Below are 24,319 nucleotides of genomic sequence, written 5' to 3' on the forward strand. Positions count from 1 at the left end.
AACCGCGTAAGGAACGCAAAATCCGGGAACATAACACCGATATGACGGAAACTAAGGCGGCAAGAGTGGAACAAAACACTGGGCGAGAGGCCGAGCCTTCCACCCTTTACCAAGTATATAGATGCATTAAGATAACAAGATAATATAGTGATATCCCAACAAGTAAATAATGTTTCAACAAGGAACGGCCTCCAAGCTTCACCTGCAACTAGCAACGCTATAAGAGGGGCTGAGCAAAGCGGTAACATAGCCAATCAATGGTTTGCTAGGACATGGTGGGTTAGAGGTTTGACATGGCAATTTGGGAGGCTTGAAAGCAAGTGGTAGGCATCGTAGCATTGGCATAGCAAAAGAGCGAGCATCTAGCAAAGCAAAGATAGTAGTGATTTCGAGGGTATGATCATCTTGCCTGCAAAGTTGTCAGAGTTGACTAGATCATCGAAAGCAAACTCAACGGGATCCTCGTTAGCGAACTCGTCTCCCGGCTCTACCCAAACAAAACAAACAAGCAACAAGGACACAATCAACCACGACCAAGGATCAAACAATATGATGCAAGGATGGTATGCTATGCGGGATGCGATGCGGGATGCATATGCAAAATTTGACAAGGGATGCATGAACCTGGCCTCAACTTGGGAATCCAAGTGTGCCAATGGAAAGATGAGATGAAATCGCTTGAAAACGATATAAAGAACGCCGGAATCGGAGTTACGGTTTGGAAATGGCAAGCAATTCGAATATGACACCGGTCTGCGATTTACAGCAAGTAGCCATCTAAATGCAATGAGATGAACAAGCTACAGCACCCAAACATGGCATCAAAATACATGGCAGGGATGTATTCAAGATGCTTAACAAAAGTCTAGCACTGAGCTACGGCCAATTCATCCATTAACAGGTTCAAACAAGCATGGAAAAAATGCATATGGTAAACAGATCTCAGACATAGTGAAATTAACACTTGTCTGGAATTCAGATCAGACAGCACTCTTCGGAGCAACAAAACTATATGCTACAGGACCTGAACATGGCAAAGTAAAGCATGGCATGGAGCTACTCAAAGAGGTTAACAAAAGTCTCTTAGTGACCTTGAGCCAAAAGGGATCAGAAAATACAATTGCAAGCATGTGAACATGGAAAAAATATAATCAGTTCTCAGACTTAGTGAAAAACTGGAGCATGCTGAAAACAGATATCAAGTAGGCATGTTTACGAGCTCGATGCACTCACTACGGAGCAATTCATGAAAAGCTAAGCATACACCCATCAAGAATACACAAAATTCAAGCTAGACATGGCAAGAACAATAGCATAGCATGCACGGATCAACTACAACATCATTGGCAAAATCGCTAACAAGTAGACAATCTGCCCAGATTCACGAAGTAGCAAAAGTAGAGCTCGATTGACTCAAGCTAGGGTGCTCCATAATTGCAAACAAAGACATGGATGGATAGAGCATTACAAGATTAACAAAACACACTTACTGATCATCCTCAAAAGAGGCACGGATCACTAGGAAATAACATGAACATATGGCCATATGAGATAAACAGCTCAAGGACTTAGTGGAAATGCTAAGTCCCTGAAATCAGCATTACCAAGTGCACCACTTTGCAAGCTCGTGCTAGTCACCACACACATCACAAAAATACATGGGTTGCACCTCTGGAAAGATGGCAAAACCCTTAACAAAACATATGTAGAGCTCATGGGCATATCATGCACACAATAATCATGGCAAAAATGATAAAAATCTAAATGGAGTAGCAGATCTGACAATTATCTCAAGTAGCCCTCTTTTAACAGCATTTCGGGCATCAAGATGAACTCAAATGAAAATGATGCAATGGAATAAAATGTTGTACTCTCTGAGACGAACATTTTGATATGCTATATGCCCAAAACGGGTCTACGGATGCAAGGTTACGGCACGATGAAATATGCAAAATAGTTAGGGTTTCAGGGCAAAAGTCAACCGAGGAGGGGATCTCAGATCCAGATCCAGATCGTGCACGGAAGTCGAGGTCGGCCGGAAAACCCTGTAGCCCGCCGGAGTAGCTTCCGGGAGGAGTTGGAGGACGCCGGAGATGGGCCGGCGAGCTCCGGGCGGCGCGGCGCCGGCGATGGGGAGCTGCGGCGGCGCGGCGGACGGCGTCGCGGTGGCGCGACCTTGAGGAGGCGGCGGCCGGCGATGGGGAGCTGCGGCGGCGCGGCGGCCGGTGTGCGTCGGTGGCGGTGGCCGCCGGAGCGCGGGGAGAAGGGGGCGCGGGGCGCGCGCGGTCGACCGGGCCGGGAGGGCCCCGCCTGGGCCCGGGCGGGCCGGCGGCGTGGGGGCGGCGAAGTGGGCGCGGCTGGCTAACGTGGCGTGCCCTGGTTGGTCCGGGCGAGCGGCGGACAGTGTCCGGCGGCCGGCGGACGTGTCCGGCCGCGCGGAGGAGTGGATCTAGGGTTTAGGGCGGAGGGGAGACCCGTGAATTTTGGAGGAGGACCTATATATAGGCATAGGAGTAGCTAGGAGAGTCCAAATGAGGTGCGGTTTTCGGCCACACGATCGTGATCGAACGCTCTAGATGATGGAGAGGGTTTTGGGCCAACTTGGAGGGGTGTTGGGCTGCAACACACATGAGGCCTTTTCGGTCCCTCGGTTAACCGTTGGAGTATCAAACGAAGTCCAAATGGTACGAAACTTGACAGGCGGTCTACCGGTAGTAAACCAAGGCCGCTTGGCAAGTCTCGGTCCAATCCGGAAATGTTTAATCCCCACACACAAAAGAAAGGTAGAAATGACCACCGGAGGAGAACGAAGCGCGGGAATGCAAAACGGACAACGGGGAAAATGCTCGAATGCATGAGATGAACACGTATGCAAATGCAATGCACATGATGACATGATATGAGATGCATGAAAACGACAACAACACACGAAGACAAAAACCCGAACCCGAGAAAATAAAATAACTTAACGCCGGAAATGGCAAGAGTTGGAGTACATATTGGAAAGTCATATCCGGGGTGTTACAACACTCCACCACTACGAAAGGATCTCGTCCCGAGATCTAGGACTGAAAGAACGCCGGGTACTCAGAACGGAGGTGATCCTCGCGTTCCCAGGTAGCTTCACAGTCGGAATGGTGTGACCACTTGACTTTGAGGAATTTGATTGACTTGTTGCGAGTCTTGCGTTCGGTCTCTTCGAGAATAGCAACAGGGTGCTCACGATAGGATAGATCTTCTTGGAGCTCAATGTCCTCGAAGTTGACGGTGCGGTCAGGAGTCTTGAAGCACTTTTGGAGCTGAGAGACATGGAACACGTCATGAACATTTGCAAAGTTTGAAGGAAGCTCGAGTTGATAGGCGAGATCGCCTCTCTCGCTGACAATCTTGAAAGGTCCCACGTATCTAGGGGCAAGCTTGCCTTTGATACCGAAGCGGCGAGTACCTTTCATAGGAGAGACGTGGAGGTAAACATGATCTCCGATCTCGAAAGCCAAATCACGGTGCTTACTATCATAGTAGCTCTTCTGGCGGGATTGGGCTGCTTTGAGGTTATCTCGAATGACTTTGCACATTTCCTCTGCCTCTGTGATTAAGTCATTTCCCAAAAGCTGACGTTCACCGGTTTCGGACCAGTTGAGAGGGGTACGGCACTTCCTGCCATACAGAATTTCAAATGGGGCTTTGCCCGAACTTGCTTGAAAACTGTTGTTGTAGGAGAATTCAGCATAAGGAAGACAATCCTCCCACTTCATGCCGAAGGAGATCACACAAGCCCTAAGCATATCTTCAAGAATCTGGTTGACACGCTCGACTTGACCGCTAGTTTGAGGATGGAAAGCTGTGCTGAAGCGGATGTTGGTGCCCATGGCCTTCTGAAAAGAATCCCAAAACTTGGAGGTAAAGATGCTGCCACGGTCTAAAGAGATCACCTGTGGAATACCGTGCAGAGAGACAATTCGAGAGGTATAGAGTTCCACCAATTGAGCTGCAATGATTGACTCTTTGATAGGTAGAAAGTGAGCCACTTTGGTGAGTTTGTCGATGACAACGAATATAGCATCATTGCCACGCTTGGACTTTGGAAACCCAGTCACGAAGTCCATTTCAATGTGGTCAAACTTCCATTTTGGAATGGCAAGAGGTTGGAGGAGACCAGCTGGCCTTTGGTGTTCTGCCTTCACTCTTCTGCAGACATCACACTCATTCACGAATTGAGCAATCTCGCGCTTCATTCGAGTCCACCAATAAGCCTGCTTGAGGTCCTGATACATCTTCGGACTCCCAGGGTGGATGGAGAGGAGAGAATTGTGAGCCTCGTTCATGATCAATTTACGGAGGTCACCTTTGGGCATGACAATACGATCCTCAAAGAAGAGAGTGTCCTTGTCATCAAGGCGGTAGCACTTGTACTTGGGTTGACTCTTGGCAATCCCAATCTTCACCTTTTTCACCATAGCATCAAGAAGCTGGGCTTGGCGAATCTGGTCTTCCAAGGTAGGAGAGACTTGAAGGTTGGCGAGGAAACCTTGAGGAACAACTTGCAGATTAAGTTTGCGGAAAGCTTCACAAATCTCGGGTTGATAAGGCTTGAGAATAAGACTGTTGCAGTAAGCCTTCCTGCTCAATGCGTCAGCAATCACATTGGCCTTGCCTGGAGTATACTCAATACTCGGATTATACTCTTGAATCATTTCGACCCATCGAGTTTTCCTGAGGTTGAGATTAGGCTGAGTGAAAATGTACTTGAGACTCTTGTGGTCAGTGAAAATGTCCACTTTTCTTCCCAATAAGAGATGTCTCCAAGTCAAAAGAGCATGCACAACTGCCGCCAACTCGAGATCATGAGTGGGGTAGTTCTTCTCATTAGGCTTCAACTGGCGAGAGGTATAAGCAACAACTTTCTTCTCTTGCATCAACACTGCGCCAAGACCTTGGAGAGAGGCATCACAAAAGACCTCGTATGACTTGGATTCATCAGGCGGAGTCAGAACTGGAGCAGTGATCAATTTCTCTTTCAAAGTGTTGAAAGCAATGTCACACTCCGGAGACCAAACGTACTTGACGTGCTTTTGGAGAAGATTTGAGAGAGGCTTCGCGATCTTAGAAAAGTTTTCAACGAATCTTCGACAGTAGCTTGCGAGACCGAGGAAGCTATGGAGTTGCTTCACGTTCTGAGGAGGTTCCCAATTCACAATTGCAGACACCTTCTCAGGATTCACGGCAATGCCCTTGGCAGAGATGATATGACCAAGATAAAGAACCTCATCGAGCCAAAATTCGCACTTGGAGAACTTAGCGTAGAACTGGTGTTCTCTGAGCTTATCGAGTACCAAACGCAAGTGCTTGGCATGATCTTCCTTGTTCTTCGAGAAAACCAGAATGTCGTCGAGATAGACCAAAACAAAGTCATTGGTGTAGGCGTTGAAGATGAAGTTCATCATGCGAGAGAAAGTCGGAGGAGCGTTGACGAGGCCAAAAGACATGACAGTGTATTCATATGAACCATAGCTTGTCCTGAAGGCCGTCTTGGGAATATCTTGCTCACAGATTCGAATCTGATGATAACCCATACAGAGATCAAGCTTGGAGAATACTTGGGCACCTTTGAGTTGTTCGAACAGCTCATTGATGTTGGGAAGTGGGTATTTGTTCTTGATGGTCTTCTTGTTCAATGGACGGTAATCAACACAAAGTCGGTCCGTTCCATCCTTCTTCTTCACAAAAAGAACACCACAACCCCACGGATAAGAATTAGGCCGGATGAGACCCATTCTCTCTTGAATATCGAGTTGCTTCTTCAGCTCCTTCAACTCTTCAGGTCCGAGCTTGTAAGGACGCTTGCACACAGGTTCCGTGCCGGGCTCAAGATCAATGACGAATTCAACTGGACGGTGCGGAGGCATTCCTGGAAGCTCTTCTGAAAAGACGTCTTGATATTCGCAAACGACTGGAATTTGCGAGATAGCATCCAGTTCACCCTTCTCATTGAGGGAAAACAGACGGATGGTATTATCCCGAGCGGCAAAGACAATTACATCCTCAGACGAATGAGTCAATTGAGTCTGCCTGGCTGCGCAATCAAGCTGAGCCTTGTGCTTAGAAAGCCAATCCATTCCGAGAATAAGATCAATATCCGAGTTACCAAGAACCATCGGAGAAGCCAGAAACTTGAAATCACCCATCATGATAGAAATATCCGGAATCTCGTGGTTAGCAAGCAAACATTTACCCGGAGAGACAACTGCTAACGGACTATGCATAACTTGGGAAGTCAGCTCATGCTTAGATGCAAAAGGTTTCAATATGAAACAATGCGATGCACCAGTGTCAAAAAGAACTTTTGCAGGAATATCGTTAACTGGAAGGTTACCCATGATGACATCTGATGAATCCTCTGCCTGAGCTGCATTCATCAAGTTGACCTTGGCGTGCTTGGGGTTATGCTTGACCACAACTGTACTTGCCGATCTAACAGGAGGAGGAGGAAGACGCCTCTGGTTGAAACACTTGTTGGCATAGTGGCCCTTCTGTTGGCACTTGTTGCACATGACCTCTGAAAGCGGGCGGTGATACGGAGCACTCGATCTTGGAGCTTGAGACGAATTTTTTTTCTAAAGGCGGGGGTGGGGGGGGGGGAAAGATCCACTGCCACCTTTGCTCTTCTGCTGATACGGCTGACGGAACGGAGGAGGAGGAAGCCAATACTTCTGTTGCTTGGCCACTTGAGTAGAGGAAGCAGTAACATCTCTGACTCGCTTCTTGGAAGCATCACACCTCAGTTGAGCGGCCTCTTGTTTCAATGCCATGTTGTAGAACTCATCATACCTCAAGGGCTCGAAGAGAACAAGAGCGAGCTGAATTTCTTCTCTGAGACCACCCCTGAACTGGTATATCATGCTCTTCTCATCAGGCACGTCCTGCTTAGCAAAGCGGGCGAGCTTCTGAAACAACTTGTTGTAGTCATAGACAGACAAAGAGCCTTGCTTCAGGTTGCGGAATTCCTCACGCTTGCTTTCAACCACGCTCTGAGGGATATGGTGAGCTCTGAAATCTTGACGGAATTCATCCCAGGTGATAACACGTCCACCTCTGGAATCCTTGTACTGCTGGAACCATTCTGCAGCTTGATCTTTGAGTTGGAAGGAAGCGAACTTGACAAAGTCCTTAGGCCTGACGTTACTGCACTCGAAATGCTTGCACAGATCCACAAGCCAATCGTCAGCATCGGTTGCCTCAACACAATTGGTGAAAGTCTTTGGCCCGTTAGCAAGGAACTGGTTGAGTGTAGCAAAGTAATTCTGATTGTTGCCTTGGTTCCCTTGGTTGCCTTGATTACGCTCTTGAAGAATTTGCATGATCAACTGTGTGTTTGCATTGGTTGCGGCCATCACAGCTTGCCACGCCTCCAGAGGAGGTGGAGGTGGTGGCGGATTAGGATTCGGAGTCGTGCGCGTTGGAGGAGCCATCCTGAAGAGGTTGACATCCATTAGCACATTGATAGACAAATATTGAAGCTGAATCCAACGGAATGAAAATTGCAACATATAGTCTTCACATCCGAACAAAATGAACGAATGCATTCCTCTTGAAATGGTCACATATCCATAAATTGAGAAGCCACGTAGAATTAAGGTAGAGAAGTAAATAAACAAGGTACGGATCAAGAACGAATACTCGGTAAGAAATCCCAATCTCAAACCAAATATCCGTGGAAGAAGAACTAGAGCTACTTGAATTCCCACCTATGAAACTCCCGAACCTTTTCGGTTATGCAATCAGGTGTTGGGGATACAGGGGAAGCATAATATCTCACCCAAATCTAGCAAATCCTACATCCAGCTGTATCCATCCTTCAACACATAACCGAGAAAACTTCGGAAACCATCTACCTCAACCTTCGAAAAGCATCCGTTATACAAGTTATGGCGATACTCCCGAACTCCCGCCCCAGTACTGGGTGGCGTCGAGGTTATCTCACCAACGAACTGCATAAAAGAGATTTTCGATGTCGGTGTACTAAACTCAGGTATTCCAGAACTGCAACGATAAAATTATGACGATAACACCTCAGAGCTCAACTCCCCGGGACACTTCCACAAAACCCCTGACAGGACGCACCAAGACAATGTTCTCATCATAAAACCATCGGAACGATTCCAAGATACCCGCGTGATCCTAAAAAAAATTTTAGTAAAATTTGAGAAGAGAAGAGTCAAAATTCTACGTCGGGATGCCTTACCAGAGCGATGAGGAGACTGGGAAGTAAAAAGAATTCCTAAACTCTCTGATATATAATTCCTAAATGACTCAAAACATTTTTCTAGACACAACTCGGCTGCTAAAAACGATCAACCAATGGGGCTCCTAAGGTCGGGGAAGGCTTTGATACCAACTTTGTAACACCCTCGGTGCGACTATATCTCCCACGTGTCGAGGCACGACTTAGAGGCATAATCGCATTGAAGGCATATGTCGCAAGTTAGGCAATCTTCACAACATCCCATGTAATATAGATAATCAAAGGGGAGATAATATAGTTGGCTTACACTCGCCACGTCAATCAAGGTACATAAATAACATTACATCATCCAAACACTCATGGCCCGACTACGGCGCCAAAAATAAAAGATAACCCAACATGCGACACGGTCCCGATCACCCCCAACTGGGCACCACTACTGATCATCAGGAAAGGAAACATAGTATCGTTGAGAGTCCTCGTCGAACTCCCACTTGAGCTCAAGCGCGTCACCTGGAGCGGAATCATCAGGCCCTGCATCTGGTGTAATAGTAATCCGTGAGCCACAGGGACTCAGCAATCTCGCACCCTCGCGATCAAGACTATTTAAGCTTAATAGGTATGGCAAGGTAAATATATGTGGAGCTGCAGCAAGCGACTAGCATATATGGTGGCTATCCTGTTCGCAAAAGAGAGCGAGAAGAGGAGGCAAAGCGCGAGCGAAAAACTAAAGGACAACCTGCGCAAACATTACTCCAACACCGTGTCCACTTCCCGGACTCCGCCGAGAAGAGGCCATCACGGTAACTCACACTGTTGACTCATTTTAATTAAGTTAAGGTTCAAGTTATCTACAACCGGACATTAACAAATTCCCATCTGCACATAACCGCGGGCACGGCTTTCGAAAGTTTAAATCCCTGCAGGGGAGTCCCAACTTATCCCATGACAAGCTCTCACGGTCCACGAAGGAATAGACCTCCTCCCGAGACGTTCCGATCAGACTCGGTATCTCGGTTCTTCAAGATACTTCGACAGGTTAAAACAAGACCAGCAACACCGCCCGAATGTGCCGACAAATCCCGATAGGACCTGCACATATCTCGTTCTCAGGGCACACTCAGATTGTCCAAACTTCTGGTAGGCCAGCCCAGAGTTGCCCCTGGTGGCCACCGGCGGCTGACGAGGTGGACCAACACTCAGAGGAGCACTGGCCCGGGGGGGTTAAAATAAGATGACCCTCGGGCTCCGGAAACCCAAGGGAAAAAGAGGCTAGGTGGCAAATGGTAAAACCAAGGTTGGGCATTGCTGGAAAAGCTTTAATCAAGGCGAACTGTCAAGGGGTTCCCATTATAACCCAACCGCGTAAGGAACGCAAAATCCGGGAACATAACACCGATATGACGGAAACTAAGGCGGCAAGAGTGGAACAAAACACTAGGCGAGAGGCCGAGCCTTCCACCCTTTACCAAGTATATAGATGCATTAAGATAACAAGATAATATAGTGATATCCCAACAAGTAAATAATGTTCCAACAAGGAACGGCATCCAAGCTTCACCTGCAACTAGCAACGCTATAAGAAGGGCTGAGCAAAGCGGTAACATAGCCAATCAACGGTTTGCTAGGACATGGTGGGTTAGAGGTTTGACATGGCAATTTGGGAGGCTTGAAAGCAAGTGGTAGGCATCGTAGCATTGGCATAGCGAAAGAGCGAGCATCTAGCAAAGCAAAGATAGTAGTGATTTCGAGGGTATGATCATCTTGCCTACAAAGTTGTCAGAGTTGACTGGATCCTCGAAAGCAAACTCAACGGGATCCTCGTTAGCGAACTCGTCTCCCGGCTCTACCCAAACAAAACAAACAAGCAACAAGGACACAATCAACCACGAGCAAGGATCAAACAATATGATGCAAGGATGGTATGCCATGCGGGATGCGATGCGGGATGCATATGCAAAATTTGACAAGGGATGCATGAACCTGGCCTCAACTTGGGAATCCAAGTATGCCACTAGAAATATGAGATGAAATCGCTTGAAAACGATATAAAGAACGCCGGAATCGGAGTTACGGTTTGGAAATGGCAAGCAATTCGAATATGACACCGGTCTGCGATTTACAGCAAGTAGCCATCTAAATGCAATGAGATGAACAAGCTACAACACCCAAACATGGCATCAAAATACATGGAAAGGATGTATTCAAGATGCTTAACAAAAGTCTAGCACTGAGCTACGTCCAATTCATCCATTAACAGGTTCAAACAAGCATGGCAAAAATGCATATGGTAAACAGATCTCAGACTTAGTGAAATTAACACTTGTCTGGAATTCAGATCAGATAGCACTCTTCGGAGCAACAAAACTATATGCTACAGGACCTGAACATGGCAAAGTAAAGCATGGCATGGAGCTACTCAAATAGCTTAACAAAAGTCCCTTAGTGACCTTGAGCCAAAAGGGATCAAAAAATACAATTGCAAGCATGTGAACATGGCAAAAACATAATCAGTTCTCAGACTTAGTGAAAAACTGGAGCATGCTGAAAACAGATATCAAGTAGGCATGTTTACGAGCTCGATGCACTCACTACGGAGCAATTCATGAAAAGATAAGCATACAACCATCAAGAATACACAAAATTCAAGCTAGACATGGCACGAACAATAGCATAGCATGCATGGATCAACTACAACATCATTGGCAAAATTGCTAACAAGTAGACAATCTACCCAGATTCACGAAGTAGAAAAGTAGAGCTCGATTGACTCAAGCTAGGATGCTCCATAATTGCAAACAAAGACATGGATGGATAGAGCATTACAAGATTAACAAAACACCCTTACTGATCATCCTCAAAAGAGGCACGGATCACTAGGAAACAACATGAACATATGGCCATATGAGATAAATAGCTCAAGGACTCAGTGGAAATGCTAAGTCCCTGAAATCAGCATTACCAAGTGCACCACTTTGCAAGCTCGTGGTAGTCACCACACACATCACAAAAATACATGGGTTGCACCTCTGGAAAGATGGCAAAACCCTTAACAAAACATATGTAGAGCTTATGGGCATATCATGCACACAATAATCATGGCAAAAATGACAAAAATCTAAATGGAGTAGCAGATCTGACAATTATCTCAAGTAGCCCTCTTCTAACAGCATTTCGGGCATCAAGATAAACTCAAATGAAAATGATGCAATGGAATGAAATTATGTACTCTCTGAGATGAACATTTTGATACGCTATATGCCCGAAACGGGTCTACGGATGCAAAGTTACGGCACGATGAAATATGAAAAATAGTTAGGGTTTCGGGGCAAAGGTCAACCGAGGAGGGGATCTCAGATCCAGATCCAGAACATGCATGGAATTCGAGGTCGGCCGGAAAACCCTGTAGCCCGCCAGAGTAGCTTCGGGGAGGAGGTGGAGGACGCCGGAGATGGGCCGGCGAGCTCCGGGTGGCGCGGCGCCGGCGATGGGGAGCTGCGGCATCGCGGTGGCGCGACCTTGAGGAGGCAGCGGCCGGCGATGGGGAGCTGCGGCGGCACGGCGGCCGGTGGGCGTCGGTGGTGGTGGCCGCCGGAGCGCGGGGAGAAGAGGGCGCGGGGCGCGCGCGGTCGACTGGGCCGGGAGGGCCCCGCATGGGCCCGGGAGGGCCGGCGGCGCGGGGGCGGCGAAATGGGCGCGGCTGGCTGACGTGGTGTGCCCTGGTTGGTCCGGGCGAGCGGCGGACAGTGTCCGGCGGCCGGCAGACGTGTCCGGCCGCGCGGAGGAGTGGATCTAGGGTTTAGGGGGGAGGGGAGACCCGTGAATTTCGGAGGAGGACCTATATATAGGCATAGGAGGAGCTAGGAGAGTCCAAATGAGGTGCGGTTTTCGGCCACGCGATCGTGATCGAACGCTCTAGATGATGGAGAGGGTTTTGGTGGGTTTTGGGCCAACTTGAAGGGGTGTTGGGCTGCAACACACACGAGGCCTTTTCGGTCCCTCGGTTAACCATTGGAGTATCAAACGAAGTCCAAATGGTATGAAACTTGACAGGCGGTCTACCGGTAGTAAACCAAGGCCGCTTGGCAAGTCTCGGTCCAATCCGGAAATGTTTAATCCCCACACACGAAAGAAAGGTAGAAATGACCACCGGAGGAGAACGAAGCGCCAGAATGCAAAACGGACAATGGAGAAAATGCTCGAATGCATGAGATGAACACGTATGCAAATGCAATGCACATGATGACATGATATGAGATGCATGACAATGACAACAACACACGGAGACAAAAATTCAAACCCGAGAAAATAAAATAACTTAACGCCGGAAACGGCAAGAGTTGGAGTACATATTGGAAAGTCATATCCGGGGTGTTACACGCGGCGTCCGCTAGCGCCCCAACGGCTCGTACTACTCCGAAATCTGGTCCGACGATGTCCGGCTCACCCTCGGCACCTTCGAGATGGTGCACGAGGCCGTCTGCGCGTACGACACGGCGGCGTGGCGCCTAGGCAGGCCGCGCCCGCAGATGAACTTCCAGGACGTCTACACGCTCCAGCAGGCGCTGGACGTCGCCCCTCTGCCTCGTCTTATCATGACACAAGACCGTGTGGAGCACGCTGAGCGGCAGTGCCGCCTCCTCATCGCCGAGGAGGACGAATGGGCCCTGGCGTTATTGCAGTGCGAGATCGTTGAAAATGATGGGCAGTTGATCTTTTCGGCTAATGATCCTCGTTGGGACGACATGTGGCTCGATACCTCGGACCAGACTAGCGAGGATGACGATGATGATGATGACGACTGGGAGTAGGTTGTAGTTTATCTAGTTGCGCTATCTAGTAGTTTATGTTGTTGCATCGTAGTTTTATCTATCTATGCTGTGGAACTATGTAAAATATCTATGTATCATTTTTATCTATGAATTTTATTTGTATCGATTATATTTAAAAATATGTATGCAATGTGCGCACGATAGCGCGCGCTGCATTTTAGCGCGGCTGCTGGAGTTATGCGCGCGCGCTAAATTTTAGCGCGGCTGCTGGAGCCAGCGCTGCCCGCCGCGCTTTTCCAGATGATGGGCGCGCCGCAAACTGCTTTTTAACGCGCCACGCGTTGGGCGGCTGTTGGAGATGCTCTAAGAATCGAGGGAGGAGACGAAGGACTGGAGCGTATGCAGACTCCTTCGAGTCCCGTGAAAGTGAGACCGTGACATGACTTGTGTCGTGGGCTCACATCAGCAAGTTGGGCCAGAACTTGCTTAGTCTCTTATTAATACCTGATTAGCTAAATAATAATAATAATGATGATGATGATAATAATAATAATTGGGCCCCTCAGATTTTGGGGGCCCTGTGTAGCTGCTCCGGCTGCACCTGTCCACATACGGGCCTGGGCTTTCGCCTCGTTTTATATATAAAGCCATGATCATCAACTGGTACAAACGCACGCCATCACAACACATGCACACATCCAAGGCATGATACATCGGCGGTGAGCACGGCAACACCATCCCTAGCACTACCGCCAAGAAGAGATGAAGCTGCATACGACGAATCGTGGGCTCCAAGGCGGTGCCTTCAGGAAGGATATGACACCGAAGCGCCGCCACCGCCTAATCCAATGATCAGAGTTTCCCCCAAAGCTGCACGACGAGCAATGAGAGCCGCGACGACGCCTTTAAGAAGGGAACGAGCTTCGCTGCCGCCGGTCCGTCCGAAAATAGAACAGGTTTTCACCCTGGCCAAAACTCACCGCCACCGAACGCCACACCCCGACGACTATGCCGCCCACACGGCCATGGCCACCGAGCAACACCACGACATGGCCTTTTCCCGAGAGCACCGCACAACCACCACCAGGGCCGCCGCCCCGGCATCCAAGACCTTGACACCACCTCACCCGAGACCTTCCGCTACCCCAACCAAAGAGACGAGCGGAAAGGTCCCCCCTTTCGCACCCCTGGGCGTCGAGACCCAATAGGCTGGCCACAACTGGCCTCCATCGACCCGTCCTGCATCATCGGGCGCGAGGCGAGCTCGGTCCTGCAACACCGTGTGCGAGACGAGCTCAGTCCCGCGACACCGTGTGCGAGACGAGCTCGGTGTTGCGAACCGAGCGCGAGACGAGCCATGGACCGCAGCTGGGAGAAGGCCAACCCTTCGACGGACGAAGCGTCCGGACGACGACGAGGAGGGTCGAAGGCCGACACCCTACGGACAAACCGACGCCAGGACACGCCAGCCGCCGTCGTAGCCAACATGCCAAGCCACCATGGAGCCATCCACGGCCGACGCAGCGGCCACCACGGGCCACTTCCCAACCCGCCCCACCCCCAAGCATCACGCTAACACCGGAAGGACGGAAAGGCCCCACCTTGGAGCCCCTGGTCGCCGACGAACTAGCCCGTTGTGGGCTACGAGCGGCACCACCAAACATCGGGGAGGCCGGATCTGGCGCCCAACCCACGGGATCGACGCAGACACCGAGGGCGGAGGCACGAGAGACGACGGGGGGAGGGATCTCCCCCCCCCAATCCGCGGGCCCAGCCACGGCGCGCACCGCCGCCCATAGCCCTTCGCACCATCACTAGAGGGCCGTCGTCCCAACAACTCCTGCAGTCGCGCCGCTGCGCGCCGTTCTCAGTGACGCGCCACCCCCGTTGGCCCCGGCCCGCGCCGCACACCACCGGAGAGGGGGAAGAAGAGAGGCCCGCCCCAGCCGACGTTGGAGGGGCTTCGCCCACCAATGCACTGTTCAGTAAAGGCAATTTCTCAATTAAATTAATCCACGAGTAAATCACTAGCATGGCATTGACACAAATAAACACATACTGATATTCAGTCAAGCTAGCACATACTATGCTAATTGCAGAAAGATCTACGTATAACGCTAGCATGGCTAAAACAGAAAACAGTAGGAGCAGGATAAACGAGTTATACCCTCCGGTAGGCCATGCAGAGGCCGCGGCTTTGGTGGCAGCAGTGGCGTCCTCGGCGGCCTTCTTGTCGGCTTCAGCTTTCTCGGCGGCGGCACGTTCGACGTCGATGGACATGGTGATGATGAAGGCGCCGTGGACGTAGAGGAAGTAGACGATCGGAAGCGAGCAGTCGCGTAATCGCTGCCCAAAAACCTATTCGTCCCTCACCCCGTAGAGGAACCAGAAGGGCGTGGTTTCGGAGACCTGCTCTCCCGTCAACCATGTACGTGGCGGACGGGATGGAGTCACCGGCGGCAGCAGCAGCAAAGGAACGACGGTGGGCGTGCGCGTGGAGCAGAAGTGATCTGTTCGTGGCAGCTAGGGTTAGGAGACACCGCACACTTATATAGGCGCAGCCGCGTGGAGAGACATGGGCTCGACCCACGTCCGAGTCCGTGACAGCCCACGATCTGACGTCTCAGATCATGGCCCAGCTGTCAGAGAACTCTCCGTTAGTGACTGGCCAAAATAATCGCGTAAGTGTGAGCTCGGCTCGGCTCAATCCCGCAACCCGCTGCGCGTCGTGACGAGGCGAGGCGAGGCAAGGCGTGGCGATGCAGGCGGCGGAGGAGGAGTGCGCGAGGGCCTCTTCTCTTCTCAAGCTCCAATAGCATGTAGAAGAGAAACCCTTATAAGGAGGTCCAACTCCTCTTCTACTTCCGGGGTGGGACTAAACTTCCCACTATACCTAGTGCCATATAACCCACATGGGCCCTCAGAGATTTTTCAGAAATTGCTATATGGGACTAGAGACCATCTCAAATTTCAGCAATCCCCCACCAAATCTCGAGGGCCCACTGTGTCCTCTGATCCAATTACTGTTTAGATATACCAGTGTTTCAGTGAAGACCTGTTAAGGTTGAGCTTCACCTAGAGCAAGTAGTTACACTGCTTCACAACTGAACAATGGACTATGCCTTGAATTGTCAGTTTCGCATAAAGAAGTTTCACCACATGTCTTACTAGTACTAGGCTGCCGAAGGCTGACCCCTCGGGTGGAGCATATAAGTCACACTCCTAGCCTATTCATGAGCTTACTAGACATCACCCCAATCTCATAGACTGTGACCAGCAGTCGGGCTCATATAGGTGTGTTCCTCCAAAGATCGCTGTGTAGGATAGCATCTTGCTTATATAAGCTTCGGAACACATTAAGATAGTAGTCATCCTACCATACAGTATCAAGAGTATTGCATCTCCAACGGAGTGGGTTAGTATAGTTACTCTCCTCAGTTCACCACTGGCTTGTTTTCCCAGGTCCTAATTCACGGGATCTCCGATCACATAGGTTGGGTTACTACCATGGCAACTTATGTGGGTCTCATACCCATCTCCCTTGATGCATTATCTATCACTACACGTGATAGCCCTTTTGTAAAGGGATCTGCCAGATTCTTAGCCGTATGGACATACTCCAATGCTATCACTCCGGAGTTTCTTAATTTTCTGACAGCCATTAATCTCATTCGTATGTGTTTGTTGGACTTCATGTTGTCCTTTGAACTTTTCACCTTGGTGATGACAGTTTGATTATCGCAGTTTATAAGGATAGCCGGAACCGGTTTATCAACCAATGGCAAGTCCATCAAAAGATCTCAAAGCCATCCTGCTTCGACACCAGATGTGTCTAATGCTGTTAATTCTGCTTCCATAGTCGATCTCGTTAAGATCGTTTGCTTGCAAGACTTCCAGGAAACAGCGCCACCTCCAAGAGTAAACATATACCCAGTTGTGGCCTTCATCTCATCAGCATCAGAGATCCAGTTTGCATCACTATACCCTTCAAGTACCGACGAGTATCCAGTATAGTGAAGTCCATAGTTCATAGTACCTTTCAGATAGCGCATAACTCTTTCAACAGCATGCCAATGTACATCACCCGGTTTGGAAACAAACCGGCTCAGTTTGCTCACAGCAAACGCGATGTTAGGCCTCGTTGCACTCGCTTGGTACATCAGTGAACCAATGATTTGAGAGTATCTCAATTGATCTATAGCCGTGCCTTTGGACTTTCGAACCAACACGCTAGGATCATATGGTGTTTGCGATGGTGTGCAGTCTGAATATCCAAAACGACTCAACACCTTCTCAACATAGTGGGATTGCAGAAGTGTAATCCCACCCTCATTATCTCTTAGTAGCTTGATGTTCAGGATAACATCAGCCACACCAAGGTATTTCATCTCAAAGTTCTGAGACAGAAACGACTTGACCTCCTCAATGACTTTGAGGTTGGTTCCGAATATCAGTATGTCATCAACATACAAGCACAGTATAACTCCTTCGCCCCCACCATGGCGATAGTGTACACATTTGTCAGCCTCATTAACAACGAAACCAACAGATGTCAGAGTTGTATTAAACTTATCATGCCATTGCTTAGGTGCTTGCTTCAGGCCATATAAAGATTTCAGCAACCTACACACCTTTCTTTGTTGACCATCTATCACAAAGCCATGTGGTTGTTCCATATAGATTTCCTCATTTAGCTCTCCATTCAGAAAAGCCGTCTTAACATCCATCTGGTGGACGAGAAGACCATGCGAGGCCGCCAACGAGAGTAATACTCTAATGGTGGTCAGTCTAGCCACAGGTGAATAAGTATCAAAGAAATCTTCCTCTTCTTTTTGGTCATAACCCTTGGCCACAAGCCTAGCCTTGTACTTTTCAATCGTACCATCGGGCCTAAGCTTCTTTTTGAACACCCACTTACATCGCAATGGTTTGCAACCATAGGGACGCTCAGTGATCTCCCATGTCCTGTTAGCCATGATGGAATCCATCTCTCTACGGACCGCATCCTTCCAGTAGTCAGCTTCTGGAGAGGCATACGCTTCTGAAATAGAAGTAGGAGTATCATCCATGAGGTACACGAAGAAATCATCACCAAAGATCTTTGCAGTCCTTTGTCTCTTGCCCCTACCAAGGGTTTCCTCGTCTTCCTCCTCGGGATTTTCATCATGTGTTTGTTCATAATATTCCATAGGGTTGGCAGGTTTAGGAGTCTCCTCAGATTCCTGTCTAGAAGTGCTTTGCATATCTCTCATAGGAAAAATATCCTCGAAGAATGTAGCATCCTTAGACTCCATAATTGTACCGACCTTCTGGTCAGGTACCTCAGATTTCACTACTAGAAATCTATAGCCAACGTTGTTCTTAGCGTAGCCCAAATTAACGCAGTCCATAGTCTTTGGTCCAAGCTTACGCTTTTTGGGGATCGGCACATTGACTTTCGCCAAACAGCCCCAAGTACGCAAGTACGAGAGTGTTGTCCTTCTCTTTGCCCATTTCTCATAGGGAGTGATCTCATTATTCTTTGTCGGAACTTTATTCAGGACATGACATGCCATCAATATAGCCTCCCCCCACCATGCCTTGGATAAACCCGATGTATCTAACATGGCGTTAACCAAATCAGTTAGAGTACGGTTTTTCCGCTCGGCAACCCCATTTGACTGGGGTGAATCGGGAGGCGTCCTCTCATGAATAATCTTGTGTTCCGCGCAGAAAAAATCAAACTCACTCGAGAAGTACTCTCCACCATGATCTGACCGGACTCGTTTAATTTTATTTTCAAGTTGATTCTCAACTTCTGCCTTATAGATTTTAAAGTAGTGTAGAGCCTCATCTTTAGTGTTTAACAGATACACATAGCAATATCTAGTGTAGTCATCTATCAATGTCATGAAGTATTTATTTCCACCTTTAGTTAACACACCATTCATCTCACAAAGATCAGAATGTATGAGTTCTAATGGTGCCAAGTATCTTTCCTCCGCGGCCTTGTGAGGCTTGCGAGGTTGCTTAGCTTGCACACATGAAAGGCACTTAGAACCTTTGGCTAAGGTGAAACTCGGGATTAAATCCAACTTGGCTAGCCGCGTCATAACACCGAAACTAATGTGACAAAGACGTGAATGCCAAACTTTAGATTCATTAACATTCGAATGAATATGGTTCACGACTTTATTACAAAAATCTGCGAGGGAAAGGCGGAACATCCCTCCGCTTTCATAACCTTTTCCAACAAAGAGTCCATATTTCATAACAACTAATTTATTAGACTCGAAAACCAACTTAAACCCTTCTTTACATAGAAGGGAGCCACTAACGAGGTTCTTCTTGATGGCGGGGACATGCTGCACATTCTTCAGCTGCACGATCCTTCCCGAAGTAAACTTCAGATCGACCGTGCCAACACCATGAACAGAAGCACGCGCACCATTCCCCATCAATACGGACCCGTGGCCTGTGACCTGGTAAGAAGTGAACAATGAAATGTCAGCACACACACATGTACACATGCACCTGTGTCCACCCACCAATCGGTGGGCTGGAACACTGAAAAAACAGTAAATAAATTACCGTACCCAGGTGCCCCATTCTCATTGTTGTCCACAATCATGTTGACGGACTTGAAGTCCTGTCCTGACTTCTTGCACTTGTTTGGGCACTTGTTGGCCCAATGTTCAATCGAACCACAAGTAAAGCAGTCCTCATCCTTCTTGTTCTTCTTGAAAGTCTTCTGACCCTTCTTCTTAAAGTCGGTATTGTGTTGGACACCATTCTTTCCCTTGGGCTTGTGGGAGTTGAAGTTCTTCTGGTTCACCATATTGGCGACAGAAGTCCCTTCGGCCCCTTTTCCGTGCGAGTCCTTTGCCCTTGAATTCTGCTCAACACTCAGATGGCCAATGACATCCTCCACAGAGAATTCACGCCTCTGATGTTTCAGAGTGGTGGCAAAGTTCCTCTAGGAATTAGGGAGCTTAGCGATTATGCAGCCCGCGACAAACTTGCCCGGTAACTCGCACTTAAGAAGTTCAAGCTCCTTAACAATGCATATTATCTCATGAGCCTGCTCCAATACAGGACGGTTTTCAACCATCTTGTAATCGTGGAACTGCTCTATAATATACATCTCGCTCCCGGCATCGGCTGCCCCGAACTTAGATTCGAGCGCCTCCCACAAGTCCTTGGCGACATGCACATGTAAATATGCGTCGACCAGTTTATCTCCGATCACGCTAAGAACTGCTCCAAGGAACACAACGGTGGCCTCCTTGAACGCCTTCTCCTGTTCAGGAGCAATCGTTCCCGTGGAGACACCGGTGACCCAGAACACGTTCATAGCCGTAAGCCATAAAGTGGTCTTAGTCTGCCAACGCTTAAAATATGAACCGGTAAACTTATCCGGTTTTAGTGCAGCGGCAAAGCCACTTGCCGAAAAATTCCTACATATAATAGGTTTTTGGATTATTGAGTAAATAGGCAATTTCTCGATTAAATTAATCCACGAGTAAATCACTAGCATGGCATTGACACAAATAAACATATACTGATATTCAGTCAAGCTAGCACATACTACGCTAAGTGCAGAAAGATCTACGTATAACGCTAGCATGGCTAAAACAGAAAACAGTAGGAGCAGGATAAACGAGTTATACCCTCCAGTAGGCCATGCAGAGGCCGCGGCTTTGGGGGCAGCAGCGGCGTCCTCGGCGGCCTTCTTGTCGGCTTCAGTTTTCTCGGCGGCGGCATGTTCGGCATCGGTGGATATGGTGATGATGAAGGCGCCGCAGACGTAGAAGAAGTAGATGATCGGAAGCGAGCAGCCGCGTAATCGCTGCCCAAAAACCTATTCGCCCCTCACCCCGTACAGGAACCAGAAGGGCGTGGTTTCGGAGACCTGCTCTCCCATCGACCGTGTACGCGGCGGACGGGGTGGAGTCACCGGCGGCAGCAGCAGCAAAGGAATGACGGTGGGCGTGCACATGGAGAAGATGTGATCTGTTCGTGGCGGCTAGGGTTAGGAGACACCGCACACTTATATAGGCGCAGTCGCGTGGAGAGACGTGGGTTCGACCCACGTCCGAGTCCGTGACAACCCACGATATGACGTCTCAGATCGTGGCCCAGCTGTCAGAGAACTCTCCGTTAGTGACTGGCAAAAATAAGCGCATAGGTGTGAGCTCGGCTCGGCTCAATCCCCCAACCCGCGGCGTTGCGCGGCGCGGCGTGGCGAGGCGGGCGGCGGAGGAGGAGTGTGCGAGGGCCTCTTCTCTTCTCAAGCTCCAATAGCATGTAGAAGAGAAACCCTTATAAGGAGGTCCAACTCCTCTTCCACTTCCGGGGTGGGACTAAACTTCCCACTACACCTAGTGCCATATAACCCACATGGGCCCTTAGAGATTTTTCAGAAATTGCTATATGGACCTAGAGCCCATCTCAAATTTCAGCACGCACCACCGGCGGTGGCGAGGGAAGGGAGGGAGAGGTGGGGAAGCTCGGCTAGGGGCTAGGGTTTCCTCCCCGGCACCCGCGGGAGCGCCACGGGAGAGGAGGAGAGGAGTCCAATCATGTATTACCACATCACGTAGACCTATTTGACTAGTCTCTTCGGAGGCGGTACGGGCCGCTACCTCCTTTATTTTCTCCCGACCATTGCATCACCACCGAGGCTAGCGTCACTGACGCGTAGCAGTGTTGTTGCCGCCCAACCCTTCCCGCGGTACAGTGCCACAGCCGCCTTATTATGTGTCGACTAGGGCAACCCCCTCGTTCCCTTGGTGAGGGCGCCCCTTACCGGAATCTAAGCGGAGATGACTGGGCAAGGAGATCAGCGAGAGGGGCCATCTCGAGCTAGGTGTTGGCGCTACTGTATTTAGTCCGTATATTAGCTTTGGTCAAAGTCAAGCTTTGTAAACTTTGACAAAGTTTATAAATAAAAATATTAACCAATACAACAACAAATCAACACCATTAGATTTATCATTGCATATATTTTCACATCATATAGATTTGTTACTGTAAATGTTCATATTATTTTCTACAAACTTGCCAGTCAACTTCAATATGCAGAGTAAATAAATAAAAACGGAGGGATTATGTAGTTTCTTTATTTTGCATGGAAAGGGCCGGGCGGTTTAATTTGGAGCGGCGAGCAAAGCACACACACCTGGAGAGGTCGACCTGGAGGATGTACTGGTCGACGGCATCCTCTCGAAGACCGCGCTGCGGGTCTGTTGCAGCCAATGAGCCAAACCCTGATGAGCTCGTCGTTCTGTAGGCGCCGCCGTGGCTCGACGTCGCGGAGGAAGGCCTGCATCCACATGAGCTTGTCCCGGAGGCTCCGTATGTCTTCGTTCACCGCCACCATTGCCCGGGCTTCGCTCATCGCCAGCTCCTGCAGCTTCCCCACCAGCGCCCCAATGACGGCCTCCGCCATCGTTGCCACCTCTCTGGACTCTGCTCACTCTTGCAACGCAATGATGCAGATGACGGTAGCTCATATGGTGGGTCGCTGCCCCTGCCTTCCATGGATGCCTACCAGCTCGCCCCTACTTCGGGACCAAATCGAGGGAGGCAAAGAATCATTGTAGATCTGTTTCTTGCTGGTATTCCTAGGCCTTTCCTCTTCCGATCACAAAACGTGATTCGTTACAGGATAAATATTTCTTCTTCTTCAAGATAACTCGCAGCACGTGGCCATTATGTATGTCTTTCCTCCCAACAAAGTGATGCTAAAATATGCCTTGTTCGTCAAGACAAATGGCTGCGTCTCTTCTTCAGAAAAGAAAGAACAATGGCAACATCAGCATCATGTGATGTGGTGTGAGACGATCCTCGCAAAAACAAAAAAAGCATCATGACCCGAAAATAGTGTCATGTTGTAAAAGAAGTAATGACAAACCAAAAAAAAAAAATACAAGCTCCTCATTGGGTGAGCTCTAAACAGTAAGTTGGCGGGGTACAATACATCATCGTCAATGATATTTGTACGTGCTTAAAAAACCATCTGTACCTAGGAAGTTGGTCCTTCATTATGTCTCTCGTTACAACCTCCAGCATATCTTGAAAAATCCCTGCTGGATCATTTAACAGGCGCGCACTATATATTACACCAAATGTAGGGAAGAAACAAACATGTTTCAGACTGAAGCAAATTTGTTTTGGCTCCTAATATCAACAGTTAGAGAAGTTCAGAATTTAGGCACTATTAGCAATAATCTGAACATGCAAACGGAAACCTAGTAACGAAGATGCAGCGTGACAGGTATGGAGTCAGAACAATCAGCAAGAGGTGAAAAAGAAATGCAAAGGCTCCTACCAGGACTCACCTTGAAGCTGACGCCTTGCAGTACACGCTTGTCCCCAAAGGGCTTATGCACATCCCCACAATCCACAAGGACACTGTGTTCATTACCAATCTGCTTGCCCAAATCCCAGTTCTTAGACAAGCTAGAACCTTGCATCATGATCAAAACAAAACGCCATTCATCAAGCTGAGCAGAATTCGTAACAAGCAATATGTGAATACTAGAGTAGCAGAAGGGGCCAAATCTGATACAAAAAGTTTGTAGGGCACACCAGAGAGCAAACACCTCCCTATATTTCAAGTCGCAACGCATGAATCATGAATTGCACAGGAAAGAGAGAGGGAGAAGGGCAGTTGCAGATTCACGTACTCGTGCGGTCATTCATGTCGAAGGAAACCATCGCGTCCGCCGCCACACATGAGCAGCGAGCGCCTGCAACAACAATGGAAGAAATAACATGTCAGGATCAAGGTGCTGCAGCGTCAGGACTTCACGTGGATCGGATGCGAGCCAGCACACACCCCGAAGTTTCTTGAACACGCGGATGGGCGCGGCGATGATCCCGAACGCCAACTCGCCAAGGCGAGCCTCCCAGAATAAGTAACAAAATCATTTCATCGAACACACCATGAGCGATCAGCGCCATTTCACCATAAAATGGTGGAGCTGGTTTGGCGCCGGAGGATGGCAAGGTAGGGCGAGCACAAGTAGTCCCCTCTGCGTGCAACCTCTGGACAATGAGCAGCGAGACGAAGACAAACGGGCCAAGGACCCCGCCGCTGCTACAGACGCGCAGTGGCGGAGCTAGACATTATATTCATGGGGGGCAAAATCAAAGTATAGATGTTTGAAGGGGCTAAAAGCTCATTTTGTTCCAATTTGAGCAGCCCTAAAACATTTCTTCATGCTTTTTACAAAGGTTGGGGGGGGTGGGGGGGGGGGGGGGGGGATGGCCCCTGCAGGGTTCTACATAGCTCCGCCCCTGTCCGCCCCTGCAGACGCGG

At 49.0% G+C, this 24,319-nt stretch overlaps 1 pseudogene; it reads right to left on the minus strand.

Moving 5' to 3' along the window:
* The window catches only part of LOC125516557, a 66,984-nt pseudogene extending 44,211 nt beyond the window's left edge, over window positions 1–22,773 (minus strand).
* Between the last annotated feature and the right edge of the window lie 1,546 nt (window positions 22,774–24,319).

This window comes from Triticum urartu, chromosome 6 (genome assembly GCF_003073215.2).
Source record: "Triticum urartu cultivar G1812 chromosome 6, Tu2.1, whole genome shotgun sequence".
NCBI lineage: Eukaryota > Viridiplantae > Streptophyta > Magnoliopsida > Poales > Poaceae > Triticum > Triticum urartu.